The 15,424-nt window shown below is 46.4% G+C and overlaps 1 protein-coding gene across 2 annotated transcripts in view; it reads right to left on the bottom strand.

Moving 5' to 3' along the window:
* Window positions 1-15,424, bottom strand: part of PRLR (prolactin receptor) — a 169,645-nt gene that overhangs the window by 116,372 nt on the left and 37,849 nt on the right. The window contains exon 1 of one of the 2 annotated variants that reach the window (XM_045787231.2): window positions 11,504-11,674. The exons of the other annotated variant lie outside the window; for it this stretch is intronic. The gene's annotated coding sequence lies outside the window, so the exon portion shown is untranslated. Of the gene's footprint in view, window positions 1-11,503; window positions 11,675-15,424 lie in introns of those variants that run through there. 2 annotated transcript variants of the gene reach the window in all.

Below are 15,424 nucleotides of genomic sequence, written 5' to 3'. Positions count from 1 at the left end.
CCGGCAGATGGGAAGGGATCTGCAAATGTTTGCTGAGACAGTGAAAGGATATATTTGCCATGCTAAGCCTTGCTTCCTGTCTTGGCTTATCTGTTCCCTTGGCCTTTAAACATCCATATCTGTTCAAGTTTTGCCCATCCTTTGCCCTACTTTCTCTATGTAGCTTCCTCCATGCTAAAATCCTTTACTGATTGCTAGTTACAGGCCAGGTAAGACAGGTGGTGTAAGAGCTGAGCTCTGGGCCCTGCCCTCATGAAGCTTCCAGTCCAGCACAGTGGGACAATAATACACAAGCGAGCAGATAAAGAACTATCTACCATTGTAAGTGCTTACAGAGCCTACATTGGGGGGGGGTCACACAGTCATTTCACACAGCACCTTTCTATGCTTCTCATTTTGACATTTATTGCATATGGTTCTGTGTTAGTGAATTTTTTTCTGAAGATAAATATATCTTACCTCCTCAATTCAAGACTGGAAGTGGCCTATAGTAGGTATTTAAAAATATATCATTAGTTAGTATGTCCTTGGACAAAAGTAATGAGTGACACATTCAGTTAAGTCCTAAAATGCCCAATTCTTGAGGTTTCATAGGAATGAAAATGTGTCCTAATATTTTTATTGGGATATGTCATTGAATGTCCAAAACCAGCCAACAATATTTACATAGGAATTTCACTGATCATTTTATTTATGTAACCAAGGGTGATCTTCTTAGGGCTAGAGTCAATCAAAGTCATGTTCACTAATCCTGGCATTGTTGTACATTAATGAGTCAGGCATTAAAGTCTAGTTAGCCTAATAGCAGGAGGAGCCATACCTTTCCACTGTGAAGTAATAATGAGAGAATGATTTGGCACCCTTAATTTCAGTAAGATTGTGGGAGGAAAGTGCTGTGCACTTATAGTAATTTTGAATTATTTAACGTAACTGTTAAGTTCAGAAACATCTCTGGGCAGATGCCTAATAAGTGAGAGATCCCCCTAAGCCTATATTATTCTTCTAAAAGAGTTTTTCCCCTCTCTTATTAAGCTTAATAATACCAATTTGCAGCATCCAATTCTCTAACATCAGACCTCATTTACAGATTAAGTGCAATTCTTTGTGAAGTAAGGAATAAAGTGGAGGCTAAAATTTTCCAACCCAGTGAATTCCTTTTTTATGATTAAGGGGAATAGATCCTAAGCCTTCTTAAACAGAAAGGCTCTTAGGAGGGAAGGAAACCAGGGACAACGACTCAGGCTCTGTGCGTGCAAATAGAAGGTGGACGTTGCCCACGTTGCTCTCTTCCTTTGTCCACACACATTTAAATGTTTCTCCACCTTCTGCTTTCTGGAGATCTCCCATGGAGTCCAATAGCAGTTTTAAGGTCTTCAACTGTCGTTAGGTAGAGCTGACAAATTACTGCACATGGCTGAGAGCGGACTTGGAACATGCCACATTGTATCTGACCCCTGTTCTACCATCATACACTGAATTTTTTGAAAACGTATTTTCTACCAGGGAGAACCTAACCTGCAGCCCATGTTCTCATACCAAGGGCTTTTGTGGGCATTCTTTACAGATCAATAGGAAAAACCTCTTGGACAAATGAAAGCTTTGTGAAGAAAGTTTTGCTGATTTTAACCACCATCGACATATATGCTAAGTCAAATAAAGAATAGCTTATAATTGTTGACCTAGAGAAACCGGTGCACTGACTATGCCTGACTCTCCGTCCCACAGTTAGTTGGCCAAACAGTGCCTCTCCAAGTTAAGTGATACTGTTGCCAGAAATAATTTTCCCTCTGTAAATGAGCTTATGTAATGTTCTGTGTACTGGACAGATCTCCATGCAGATAGATTTTATGGCTAATGTCATAAAAAATACAAGAAAGAGGAAGAAATAATAAAGAACAAGGCAATCAGGAGAAACAATTTTCATCTCACACTTGGATTCTAGCTACAGCTTCATCCCTACTCAAAATTTCAGGGGAAGCATGAACGTACCAGTTGGAAGAGTCCTAGAAGATGGGCATGATTAGTGGACGATTAGCGCCTATTACCCAAGCACTGAATCATGCCCCAGAGCACACTAATGAAGCATAATAGTTCTTAGTATTTTTTAATAATGTTGGTTTTATAAACAACCCAAGGAGAAAGGAACCAATTTAAATTCCTGTTCTTGGCACCATACAGTTTCCGAAGAGACCATCCGGAGTTGTCCGTGGTTTCGTTGTATTTATTGGGAGCATGAAGAATAAGCTCATCCCATCATATGCAATTGATCATTTAGTGTCAAGACAGAGCTGCCTTATTTCACACAGAGTCAAAGTGGTGTAACTCCCAGGACTGGAAAACATTTTTCTCAACAGCAGGAACTTTTGCTGTTTCCCCAGCGATCTATTTCATTTGGACAAATTAGAAGGGAGAATCTCAAGAGCCGCATAATATGTCCTGAGAGGGACATTCAAGATCTTTCTACCCTCTTTTCGTTAGCTGCCAGGTCAGCAAAGTAATTAGAATCTGGGAAATTCAAAGGACTGAAGTTCGGATGAAGGGCTCCTAGACCCCCAACGAGCTCTCTCAGGCAATTATCAAGATAAGAAACTAAGCCCTCTTGTGTCTTTTTCTCCTCTTTCCCCTGGTCATACAGGTCTTTCACGATAAGAAAAAAAGTTTAGGGTAGAGATAATTAAGTTGTCAACCAGATGTTACTGCACTGCCAACACTGGGGTAGATGAGTAATCTGGATGAGGCTTTGACTTTTATTTCTCTTGGGGAACCAAGAAGCCAGAACACAGTCCAAGGAAACAGCCAGGGAAATCCTAGGAACTCAGCTACCCTTCCATTCTCTTTGGGCTACACTACCTAAAAAAAAATCACCAGGGTCTATTTTTCTATTGCTTCATAGGACTAGCTGTCATTCACTCCACTTACAGAATTAATTACTGCTGAACATGTATGCATTTGGTTGAAAGGAATGCTACGCTGTTTAAGTTCTCTTATGGACGTGAGAAATCATGATGATTTCTCCTTCTGTGACCACAATCATTAACATTTATTGAGTGCTCACTCTGTGCCAGACAGAGTTCTAAAGTCTTAGGGGCAGTAACTGACTCAAAACAATAGGAGAAGTCAGGTGTTATTTCCACCTTACAGCCACAAAAGTGAAGGCATATCCAAGTTTGATAATCCATTCAAGATCATAGAGCTTAACGAGGGCAGAGGCAGGATCTGAACCCCTGTGGGCTTGGCCTCCACAGCCCACGCTCTTAGCCACACACTGTGCACCTGCCATTTGTGATCTAAGGTATTTTTTAAATACCTTGCAACCTTCTTAGATTCTTCGTTTCTCAGGTTTTCTGTGCATGAAATAGTTGATGTGGGAAATGAAAGTTTGTGGAATACAGAGATCACACACCACTTTACTGTTCACCCACTTAAAAAAAAATCATTTTTTATAGTTAGCAACTAGTCCAGTCTCCTGCCCAAGGGAAGGCATTTCCTCTTCAACCTCTGACTGGTGTCCCCTCTACCCCCCCATGCCCCCACCACTGAACCAACACATCAAACACCAGGCAAGGTATCAACCTGCATAATGCTTCTTCACTCTAGACAACTCTAATTGCTAGAAAAACTTGGCCATCTTATAACCTCCTTCCCCTAGTCCTACTTTTATCATTTGGGGCAAAGAAGAATACTTCTTCTCCCTCTTCCATATGACAATCCTTTAAAGAACAGACAGCCACCATATTCCTCTGGGAAACAACATCCCAACTCTCACATTTCTCTGGTGTCATCAATCTGTTTCCTTGCCACCATCCACTGGACAAACTGTAAGCTGACAATGCCCCTTGTCAAAGGTACATCACAGAATAGAACACAGGATTCTTGATGCGTCCTGGCCTTAATCCCTAGGTTCTTCAATAAAGCTGGCAGGCCCATGGGATGACTTCCACATACAGAAAGTGTGGCCTGATCCCAGGTCCTAAGTTTCTCTCCTAAGGATCCCATCCCATTTGCTTAATTTAATTTAATCAAGGCCAAGGGTCTCTAAGATACAGAAAACGGGATCCCGTTAGGGTCTATGTGCTTCTCCTCTTTACTTCACACATGGAAAGAAGCCATAGAGTTTGAATGAAATCCTCGTACTGCACTGTGGTCAGCTGTAGACACACATGTGGGCATGTGATCACTTTCTTTTAGATAGAAAGCCCAGAACTGAGTGGAGTGTCAAAACCTCAGGGATATAGATGGATACATTTCTGGGAAAAATAAATTAGGCATAGTATTTGAAGCACTCCACCATCTTCTTTTACCAACTCACTCACTCAGGGAATAAGAGTTTTCAAAAAAATTTTCCTACCTGCAAGCAGACAACCCACTAAAACCTGAATTTATTCTTACAGAAAAAAGTCACTTTTGGGGCGCCTGGGTGGCACAGCGGTTAAGCGTCTGCCTTCGGCTCAGGGCGTGATTCTGGCATTATGGGATCCAGCCCCACATCAGGCTCCTCCGCTATGAGCCTGCTTCTTCCTCTCCCACTCCCCCTGCTTGTGTTCCCTCTCTTGCTGGCTGTCTCTATCTCTGTCAAATAAATAAATAAAATCTTTAAAAAAAAAAAGTCACTTTTGAGTGGATCAGTCTAGATGTCAAATGACCATCTCCACTGATGGTCTGAATTCTCTCTCATCAGAAGATTGGCCTTTTTCTTGTGCCTTTACCTGTAAGACTGTTGCTCTTTTAGGTTCCTGGGAAGATGTAAAAGAATTCCTGATAGTGGTTGGCTGATTAAAATGATACCCTTCAGCCATATGCACCCCAGTGTTCATAGCAGCAATGTCCACAATAGCTAAATCGTGGAAGGAGCCGAGATGCCCTTCAACAGATGAATGGATTAAGAAGTTGTGGTCCATATATACAATGGAATATTACTCAGCTATCAAAAAGAATGAGTTCTCAACATTTGCTACAACATGGATGGCACTGGAAGAGATAATGCTAAGTGAAATAAGTCAAGCAGAGAAAGACAATTATCATATGATTTCTCTCATCTATGGAACATAAGAACTAGGAAGATCGGTAGGGGAAGAAAGGGATAAAGAAAGGGGGGGTTAATCAGAAGGGGGAATGAGCATGAGAGACTATGGACTCTGAGAAACAAACTGAGGGCTTCAGAGGGGAGGGGTGTGGGGGAATGGGATAGGCTGGTGATGGGTAGTAAGGAGGGCACGTATTGCATGGTGCACTGGGTGTTATAAGCAACTAATGAATCATCGAACTTTGCATCAGAAACCAGGGATGTACTGTATGGTGACCAACATAATATAATAAAAAAACATAAAAAAATAAAATAATACCCTTCAGAAGAGTTTTTGCCTTTAATTGAGGCACCCTTAAACTTTAAAAGATTATGAAACTGTGAGAATTGGTGGACTAGAATGAATTAGACATAGGTGTGGGGACCCCTGACACACATGGGTGCCCACCTATTGTGTTTACCGATAAGGTCAACTCTGCCTGCACCCTACCACCTTCCCTTTCTCACAGGGCATGGTTGTACTAGGCCAAAACAGGGACACACTGAGGCTGCAGTGGAGTTCTAAGCACTTCACATGCATTTATTCAACCTTCCAAATAATGTTACGTATCCATGAGGCATCTAAGAGGTCAGTCATCCGACTTACCCTTCACAGTTTACCCTAGTGCTACATGTATCACAAATGCTAAGCAAACGTGAGGTAACAATTAGTTTAGAATGATGAGATTTTGGCATGATTCAAGCCAAGGTCCACTTATGTATTATAGCAATAAAGGAAAGTTCTATTTTGCACAAAAAATTTAGGGAATTGTTTGAAGGACATTAGAGAAGCATCTATTACAGGGCATTCTGAAGCATCCCAGGCTTTCAGACCTCCTTGAGCAGGAAGCAAACTGACCTAGGAGGCATTAGTCTTGCTCTCTAGACATGGGCTATCCATTAATTACAGAAGCCTCATCCACACACTAAGAAGAAACAAAATGAATCCCCACCTCCCTTCCTCCCTAAATTCCAAAATGTGTTCATTTCACAGTGGGTTTACGTAGGCAATGAGTCAAATTCTCCTAAGAGCTGATCGTCATTTAAAGTTCTGTTGTACAATGAATGATGTTCTCTCTAAATAATCCCCAAGTCAGGCCAGACTACCCCAGTTCCTTCCAAGGTAACATGATTTTTATTCCCTCCAAACACCAGTCTGGTTGAGATGTCGAATAGGGAAGTCCACTTTCCTGGGAAAACTTTCCAAGTGAGTTCTCTGAGGTCTCTGGCTTGGGTCTCTTTTAGCTAAAATTACATACCTGACATGTGTCTGTCTCTCTGCCCTGAGCCCTGACGAGGAATCTAATGGGGGCGAAGTTCCCATGGAAACGTGCTTCTCAAAAATGTACAAGCCTTGCAACAAAACCAAATCTGCACTCACTCTGAATTTGTTTGGTTGTTGATAATTAACTCTGGGACTCCTAGCAGGAGCAGCGACACTGGTGGAATTTCTACATACACACTGCTGGGAAGGACAGGTGGAGGCTCATGAAGGAGCAAGAACAGTCGTCTCTGCTCCGACCACGAGTCTGTTGCTCTAAGAGTAGCCTGTTGAGTCCTTGTGGTGAGAGGCTGGGTGGGGAGGAGGAAAGTGGGGATTACATTTGGCTGCATCTGTTTCTGTTCAAAATACTGGGAGCAGGAGAAAGTTTTCCCAAGCACATTAGTGCCTTATATTTCTCCTGGGAGGTGCTGGTGTCATGAGTGCTAATCACTTGGCCTTGCGGCTCTCCCACAGCATGACACTGTCTTGTTGGCTGGGCTGCCCAGCATCCAGACTAGAACGTAACCTGGACTCGCCCTGGAGAGATCTTGGAGATGTAGAGGGTGTGTCTCTTCTTCACTCAGAGCCCTTACTCTCTGCACCTCAGTATCCTCCATAAGGGACTGTGAGACCTCCTGCTTGTGTTAGTGTGCTGGAGCTGCCAGAACAAGGACCGCAAGCTGAGCGGCTTACACACCAGATGTCTGTCGTCTCACACACTCCTGGAGGCTAGCTTTCATCAGAGGGGAATGTTCACGCAATGGTGATTTTACGTGATGGTGACTGTAACACAAAGCCATCGCAGTCACCAGCAGCACAAAGACGATGAGACGAATGAATGATTTCCTGCAAGCTCTTTTCTCCAGCTCGCCTTCCCCTCTGACAGGAAGCCCAAGGTGGACAGGAGAAAGGCTTCCAAGGATATCATTTCCAGCCAATTTTATTGTAACAGCCTCCGATGCGTTCTCTGTGTCTACTGTCTTGTCCCCTCGAAACTGTTCTCCACATTTCAGCTAGGCTTTCTTTCTGGAAGTATAAATCTGACTGCACACCTCTCTGGTGCACCGTCCTCCCGTGCAAAGACCTCCGGGTCCCTCCTGAGCTGGCTCTGCCTTCTCTGGTCTCACTCTCCCTGGGCCATGCACTGAGGCTTCCAGCCACTTTAATCCCAATGACCTCCCTGCTTGCTCAGTGCCTTTGCCCCTGCATTGGCTCCTGCCGAGAACATGCTATCCAGTGCCCTCCTCCTCTCAACCCTACCTTCAAGACTCAGTTCAGGTGTCAAGTCCTTTATGACTTCCTCCCAGATCAGCCCAGATGGGCTCCCAGTTTCCTCACGCAGACCCACCGCCCGGGTGTCTTTCAGGACCCCAGACTTCATGACACTTTGTTGACACCATTATGGGTCCAGGTGTCTGTGTCACTCACACACGTTTTGGGGACAAGGTATCTTTGTGTTTAAGGCCTACCCTGTCATCTCACTGGTGCTCAGTCAGCATTTGCTGAGACAATACATCAATAAGTGACTGACCTATAATTTCGTTAGGAACAGTAAGGGCATGGCTCTGGGCTCTGTCATAAATGTCTGTTCGTTAATGGCCCTGAGAATTCAGGGCTCCTTGCGAAAGAGCCAGTGCCTGCCTCTGCATGCCATTCTCAGCTCTGTGACCTCCTCTCTCCTCCACCTCCCAATTTTCTGGGGACTCTGAGCCCCATGCTTAGGTTTTACCTTGGTTATGGGTGGATGTTTAAATGGGCTCCAACGTCTGTGGCTAACAAACAGGATGGGTGGGAAGGAAGGGCATAGACCAAGACGGAAGGAGCTAAGTCTAAAGAGTGTTCCAGAAAGCCGGGGAGGAAAAGCATGAATGGGAGGAGGGAAGAGGAGGACTGTATTGTTGCAATGCATATTCCCAGGGCAGAGTAACTGAGGCTCACACTGTCTCTCCACCGCTATTGCCAAGTGGTAGACTGTGCCCTGGACTTCCACAGGCAGGCCCTCCATGTGAAGACAAAAGCAAATGAGCAAGAATTTAAGATGAAAGTTCTGTGCTGGAAAGCACCAAAACAGCAGATGCCCCAAGAAAACAGACTCCAGTGAGGCACAGATACTCTCTTCCTCATAAATATTTTGGATACGGAAAACTTTGTTGCAGCTCTGTGGGCTCCGTATGAGCAAGCAATGTCGCAGACACTGGCCAGGGGCAGCAGAAGGGGCCGGATGCTGTTGCGTTAGGGGAGGCCAGCTGTCCCCAAGACTGACCCGCTACTGTGATTTGAGCTTGGCTCTCCTCTGCTTGCGTTTCTGGTTCCATGGAGATGTTGGGGCTCCTTTTGCTGCCCCTCCGGGAACATACAGCATCGCCCTGAGCCATCCACCTCACAGACGTGTCCTCCTTCCTCAGGGATTGCCACTGTGGAGCTGCAAGGCGGGAAGGCAGCTAGTCCTCAGCCTGCCTCATGTTTCTACCTCTGCCCTCTGTCCAATGAACTGTCCGCAGTAACTCTGCCTCCTTGAGGGATGTAACAGTGGGGACAAGGAGTCCATGTGTGTCTCCGGAGGAGCCCCACTGCTCAGGACAGCCTTTGGGCTATGTAGCCACCACATTCTTTTTTGTAGATAAGACATTCGCAAGAGCTCTCCACTGGTTGTGGTGACTGCCTGAGACACAGGAGCACATAATGGGTAGAAGAGAAACAGATTGCAAGCCAAACACCCTCATCGTCTCCCTGGGCTCACTTACCCTTTTCATTACACCGAGAGAAAGTGGTATGGGTACCCAGGAACACCAATATCATGGCCTAGGAGAGGACCACATTTTAAGCAATGACCTTGCACCAACATACCAGTGATATGCTCTTTTGCCCGTGGAAAACCACTGAGCTAGTAATTTGTAACTGGCACATTTTTATTTGTCCTGCAATTTTTGACCTGACTTACCAGCTCCCCTGGAGAGCAACCCCTTCCATCCAGCTGCACTCCCCTGGCCGGGCTCCAACCAGTCCCGCCCATCGATTGTGACTGTTGTGACGGAGGCTTCCTTCCCACGTGTGAGCAACCATTCTGAGCAGAAGGCATGGCTCCTCTGGCTCTCATAGCTATTGCTGACCACCTGAATCACCCTGTTTGTTCTTTCTGTTCTACAGAAGTTATGTGGGCAATTCTACTGCCATGTGATTGGGCTGAAAAATGAGTGCGCAGAAAGCCAGATTCTAATCCTACGGCGAGAATGGTTTTTTTTACTTGGTATGTTAGGTTGACCTATTCCTCCCTTGGTTCTCCTGCCTCCCTACGGTTGGCTCTGCTTGTGTCCACAGAACATCTCACAAGGCAGGTGAAGATGGTGGTGAGAGAGATGCTTTCCCAGTGCAGAAGTTGAATGTCGCAGGTAACCTTTGCCCTACCCCATGGCACAGAGGGTCTCGGCCAAGCAGGCAGCTGAGACAGCCTGAGATGACGGGCCAGCCTCAGGAGCTTCAGATCTCCTGGTGATTGGGCAAGCTTGCTCTTTAGAAAAGATTCTGGAGGTTTAGATGGCTCAACAATTATTTATTGGATATCTGCCATGTGTTGGGCTCTTAGGGTGAGGCTGGCATAGTTCCTGCCCTTATGAAGTTTCTATAAAATTTCATGTCTATAAAAGCAGGGAAGGCCTGGTGGGAGTCGGTGAGCCGCTGGCCTCTCCCACTGAATACTGGTCTCAAGAACCTTCCCTTAGGCTGGTTCAGGCCTCTCACTCAAGTTATTCCACTTCTCCAAATGTTTCACTTCTTTCACATCTTGTGATGTGGCCCTTGCTACTTTCCCTTCATCCACTCTTTTCATTGCTTCTGCCTTATTTTTTTCTTTTAAGATTTTATTTGTTTGTTTGAGAGAGAGCACATGCACACGTGAGAGCAAAAGAGCACAAGCCAGAGGCGGAGGTGGGGAGGGCAGAGGGAGAGGGAGAAGCAGACTCCCTGCTGAGCAGGGAGTCCAACGTGGGGCTCGATCCCAAGAACCTGGGATCAGGACCTGGGAAGACGCTTAGCGACTGAGCCACTCAGGCGCCCCTTGCTTCTGCCTTTTAACTCACGGAAAAGTCTGCTTGAACAGATAAACAACCTGTGGCACACCCACACGATGGGATACCACTCAATGCTGAAAAGAAATGATCTATCAAGCCATGAAAAGACATGGAGGAAACTTAAATGCATATTTGCTAAGTGAAAGAAGGCAATCTGAAAAGGCTTCATTCTATATTATTCTAGTTATATGACATCATGGAAAAGGCCAAATATAGACAGTAAAAAGATCAGTAGCCGCCAAGGGTTTGGGAGAAAGGAGGATTGGGGGAGCTGGGAATTCAGGACAGTGAAACTATTCCACGTAACACTGTAATGGTGGCTATCTGACATGAGGTGGTCAAAACCCACAGAACTGTACAACACAAAGAGTGAACCCTAATGTAAATCACAAACTTGAGTGAATACCAATGAATCCATATTGGTTCATCATTGTAATAAATGTAGCACGCTAATGCAAGATGTTAGTAACAGGAATTTGTAGGTAGGGAAGACTGGGAGACACTGGAACCCTCTGTATTTTCTTTGCAATTTTTCTGTAAACTTAAGGCTGCTCTAAAAAAAGGCATCTGTTAAAAGAAACAAAACACCTCAGCCCCAATCACCCTGACCTGAATCTGGCATGCATGGGCTCCTGTGGCTCTGCACAGTTCACTGGCTGGCCTCTCTCTCTCCGCCTTTCCCCTGGATGTGGAGATGTTTCCAATTGCACATCAAGGCAATGCATCCTTCACTCCAGTATCTTTTAGTCCCTGCCTTCCCCCACCCCCCAGTTTGCCCCTTCCCAGTCCCCTAGGATAGACTGGTCTGTCATGTGATCATGCTGGCATATTATCATGCTGGCCTTTTGATCGTTGTGCCCAGGCTGGGTCCACACTTTCCTCCTGCAATACTTGGGCTCCACAGTGGGCCTTCACGTTGGCCTTTATGTTAACACATAGTGCCCTTGCCCATTTCGTATTAAAACACAGACCTTTCCCTAAGACCTTTGTACAATCATTGATATCCTAGTCATACTCCCTGCCCCCTGCCCATTTCCAATTCCAGAAGAGAAAGACGGAAAAAAAAAGGATCAAAATTGACAAAGAAAGGTGAAAGTCACCAAGGCTCACCTGTGGCATTCCTGCTGTCTGTCACCCCATTCACACTCCTGGCTGGAGCTTGCCACATCTTTGTTACAAGTCTTAGAGACTTGAGTCTCTAAGTCTTAGTGACCTGAGATGACATCCTCCCCTACATTTCCTCTACTGACAAGGAGAACGCTGGGACTCTAACCAGTCATCCTTTTACAACCTGGGAAAAGGTACAACCCACTGTTAATAATTTATCTACATATTAAAGTACAGAGGATTGTAATCATTGTTCAGTTATGGGGAGAGGGCAGGCAAGAAAACCCGTTGCTGAAAAACATGAGGTACACTTTGTTTCAGCTCGTTCCAAGGGTCAGAATATGGGGTCAGAGGAAAGCTTGCTCACCTCTGTCTACTGGGTTTGGCTGGGCTCGGGGGTGGGGAGAAGACCTTTGTCTTTGACAGGCTCTAAGCAAAAAGTAAAGTTGATTTTGAAGGAAAAATACTAATCCTCAAGTTTCCAGAAAAAGCAGTCCATCAACTCCTGTGAAATACAGGTACTGAAAAACGCCAAGAGAATGGTTCATTCTGATACCATATTCAACAGTCCTATACTGAGCTTGGATGCCATGAAAGGGCAAGCCGAGAAGTCTGAACTCAATCCTGTAGGCAGGGAAGAGCCACTAAGCTTTTGGGGAGTGCCAAGAGTATGGGAGGATAATAGGAAAGGAAGTGAAGAGAGGAAATTAAATAGAGAAAAAGCAAAAAGAGTGAGAGAATAGTCCTACTTTCTTAAGGTTCTCACTCACATGCTGTCTGCCTGTTCAGAAACTGGACACACACAGAGAAAGGGGGCTCATATAAGGGCAAGCCCATTTTGGATTACTTAAGGCTAACTGAAACTCGTGAAGGAATTCTCCAAAGCCTGACTCCCTGAGGAGAAGCATCTCCTTGTACCCTTGTTCCTCATACCTAATCACTTGCTCCCTCCAGAAGCAGCCCGCAAGGCAGGCAGTTCCCCACAGCAGAAGCTAGCTGGGGCCGAGGGACATCTGCCCTGAGCGTAGAATCCTCATTGGCCGTGAGGGTCTGCCCTAGACTCAACCCCCTAGGTTTTGCAGTAGTGCCGTCTGTCATCCACCTTGTAGCCCTAGAACCCCGGTACATAGTAGGTGTTCAATAAACGCTAGGTGAATAAATGGCTGTATAAAATTGGAGCCACAGCTTCAGGGTAATCTTTTTTGAACTGACTGTGCCAACCGTTTTCTTCTAGAACATCCTAGCCCCTCCTCCTCTGTTTGCATTAAGGATAATGACAGGAAGGCTGGGTGTGGAAATGGCGCTATGAAAGCCATAGTTTTCTTTTCTACCGCCTTCCCCAGCATGAGAAGATGCCCAGGGCATGGTAAACTGTCACACCTTTGGGAGAATGTCTCCAAGATTTCTGAAGAAGACATGGCAAGGCTCTGGGGCACATTGAGCAGTTCCCTGGATCCTTGAGGGAAAAATAGGAAAGAGAAGAAGTCAACCAAGTTTTGCTTATAAGAGTAGAGATGCTCAATGTTCTCCAACTGCCCACCAAGGTGTGCCCACCAATGTGCTCTGACCACCAACGGAAACCACTGCAATGGCAGTTAAGAGAAGAGAAGTCCTCTTGTTCCTTTGAGGAGGTGAGGTTGGCAATGACTGCCCTAGCTGGAGTTTCTTACAAAACCATATTCTAAAATGTCAAAGTGGTCTGGTCTTAGCCCGAAGCTGAAGGAGTCTTGCATGGCAGGGGGTAGAAGTAAAGTGAATAAAAGGCAGAGGGTAGGCTGGGACCTCCATGAGCAAAAGCAGAACAAACCTCAGCTAGCAGGGCTTGCCTCCTCAAAAGCATTGCTTCTGCTGAAATAATCTTCCTCACTCCCCAGGCTAAGGCATGAGGACTGCTGCACAGGAGGGGGGCACAGAGCTTCTGCCTGGGAGCCTGGACAGCAGCCCAAAGTCACTGGCAAAGACACTCCAGTGTGTTTGCAAATGGACTAAGCGGAGGCCAATCAAGACCTCTCCGAGGGAATGGGACTCAGGGGCAAGGATGTGTAGGTCCTTGGGCACCACCTTCCACTGACCTCAACTTTTTCTCACCCAAGGTAAATCATTTTACCGAGAACTTTAGTCATGAGGAGAAATAAATCACACATGGGAAAGGAAGAGGGAAAGACCAGCTTTCCACATGTGCCTTGCTCTAGGACCTGGAGGGACTCACAGACTCAGTGGAAGGGTTTAAAGCTATAATCACTTTTTGCTTTTCTCTTTTCTGTCTTTGAACACCACTTAGCCAGAGGGCCAACTCCTCCCCCTCTGGCTGCTTCCCCAATTGCTGGGCTTCCCTGTGGGCTGGCTCGGATCTGGGACTGAAGATGGGGTTGGAGCCCAGGTGAAGGATTAAGCTCTCCTCGAGTCTGCATCTCTGCCTCACCCGCTCAGCTCAGCTTCCCTCTCTCCCTTCCGACGACCACGACTGCCAGTCCTCTCATCACAGCCATTCAGTCATGAGGCTGGAGAGAAGGACCTCCAGGGTGTGTATGTGGATGGCGGCTGGAGGTAGACCAGTGCGCTAACTTGGCACCATCTCTGAGAGAGCACTCTGGGGCTGGGCTGAGACCCACCCCCTTCAGGAAGCCTCTGTCACCAGTAAGTGCTGCTCTGAGCACGCATCCTTGCTCAATTTGTGGACCAGAGCAAAGCTACCAGAAGCCAAGGCTCAGGGCTCCCTTACCACTTGAGTTTGCCAGCTTGGGTCTGCCTCAGCCCCTGGGGAATGCTCCTTGGGCATGCAACGGCATGAAGACGAGACTGGCGGGCGGGGGAGCCACGCCCGTCCTGGAGAGAGGGCAAACCAGCCTCTGGGCCCTGCCCTGACAGTGCTGCAGCAGTCCTGGGTGTTGCACTGGGGAGGCACGGGACCGTTTCTCTAGCCAGCCCTTCGATTCCTCTTACAACATCCTCTGGCCTCCCTTTGGCTCCCCCGGTGACAGAGCAGTTTTCTGGGGAGCCCAGATCCACCTCAGGAATTTTTCCGTGATGCTGACAAATTGTATCCTTCTCCTGGAGCCATCTCAGGCCCCTCTGAGAGCAGGAGGGTTGAGAAAACCTTGTTCCGGAGGATTCCCTTTTCCTGCTCACATAGTGCTGGTCCCGGGCCGTGGCAGAGCAGTACTCAGGGAAGCTGTCTTATACCTGCCGAAGTACCCAAACAGAACACTTTATTATTCGTGCCCTGACTCAGTGGAGCCCCTACAGAGGCTGCAAGGCTGATAATCTCCCGTGGGCTTTCCTGGCGTCAGACGAAAGGTGTGTTTCTGCGGGTTGCTTACAGAAGTCTCTCTATTTTACAGAACAGGCAACGGCATTTTCATCATCTCTTTGCCTCGTTCCTTTCTCAAAGACAAGTGCAGGATTTCCTGACTCTAACTTCCCTGCTCCCATTGAGTAAACTGGCCATTTAATCTTAATTTATTATATTCTTTTATAAAACATATTTATTTAATTATTTACTTAGAGCGTGGTGGAGGGGGGCAGAGGGAAGGGAGAGAATCTTAAGCAGACTCCGCACTGAGTGTGGAACTGGACACAGGGCTCGAGCCCACGACCCTGAGACCATGAGCTGAGCCGAAACCCAGAGTCGACTGCTTAACCCACTGTATCACCCAGGTGCCCTGATTTATTTCATTCTTTGCTATTTGTGGTTAAGCAGGGGGACAACAGTTCTCTAAACAGGAAAACGGGCTGGCTGTCGAAAGAAGTATTTTTTTGGTTTCCTGCTTTGTTTTTATTACTAACTTTCACCACTTGGGTCTTTGTTCTCTCCTTCTTGCCCACCCCTTCTTTACCACTACCTGGTTTAGGTTCTAGAATCAGTCACTTAGACTGTGTTTACCGCAGCTCTGACAGCACTGTCCTCAGAGCTGCAGATACTCT

Source organism: Ursus americanus, chromosome 15, assembly GCF_024610735.1.
Source record: "Ursus americanus isolate L20-20 chromosome 15, mUrsAme1.1.p, whole genome shotgun sequence".
In the NCBI taxonomy this organism is placed as follows: Eukaryota; Metazoa; Chordata; class Mammalia; order Carnivora; family Ursidae; genus Ursus; species Ursus americanus.
This window is presented reverse-complemented; position numbering and strand designations above follow the sequence as displayed.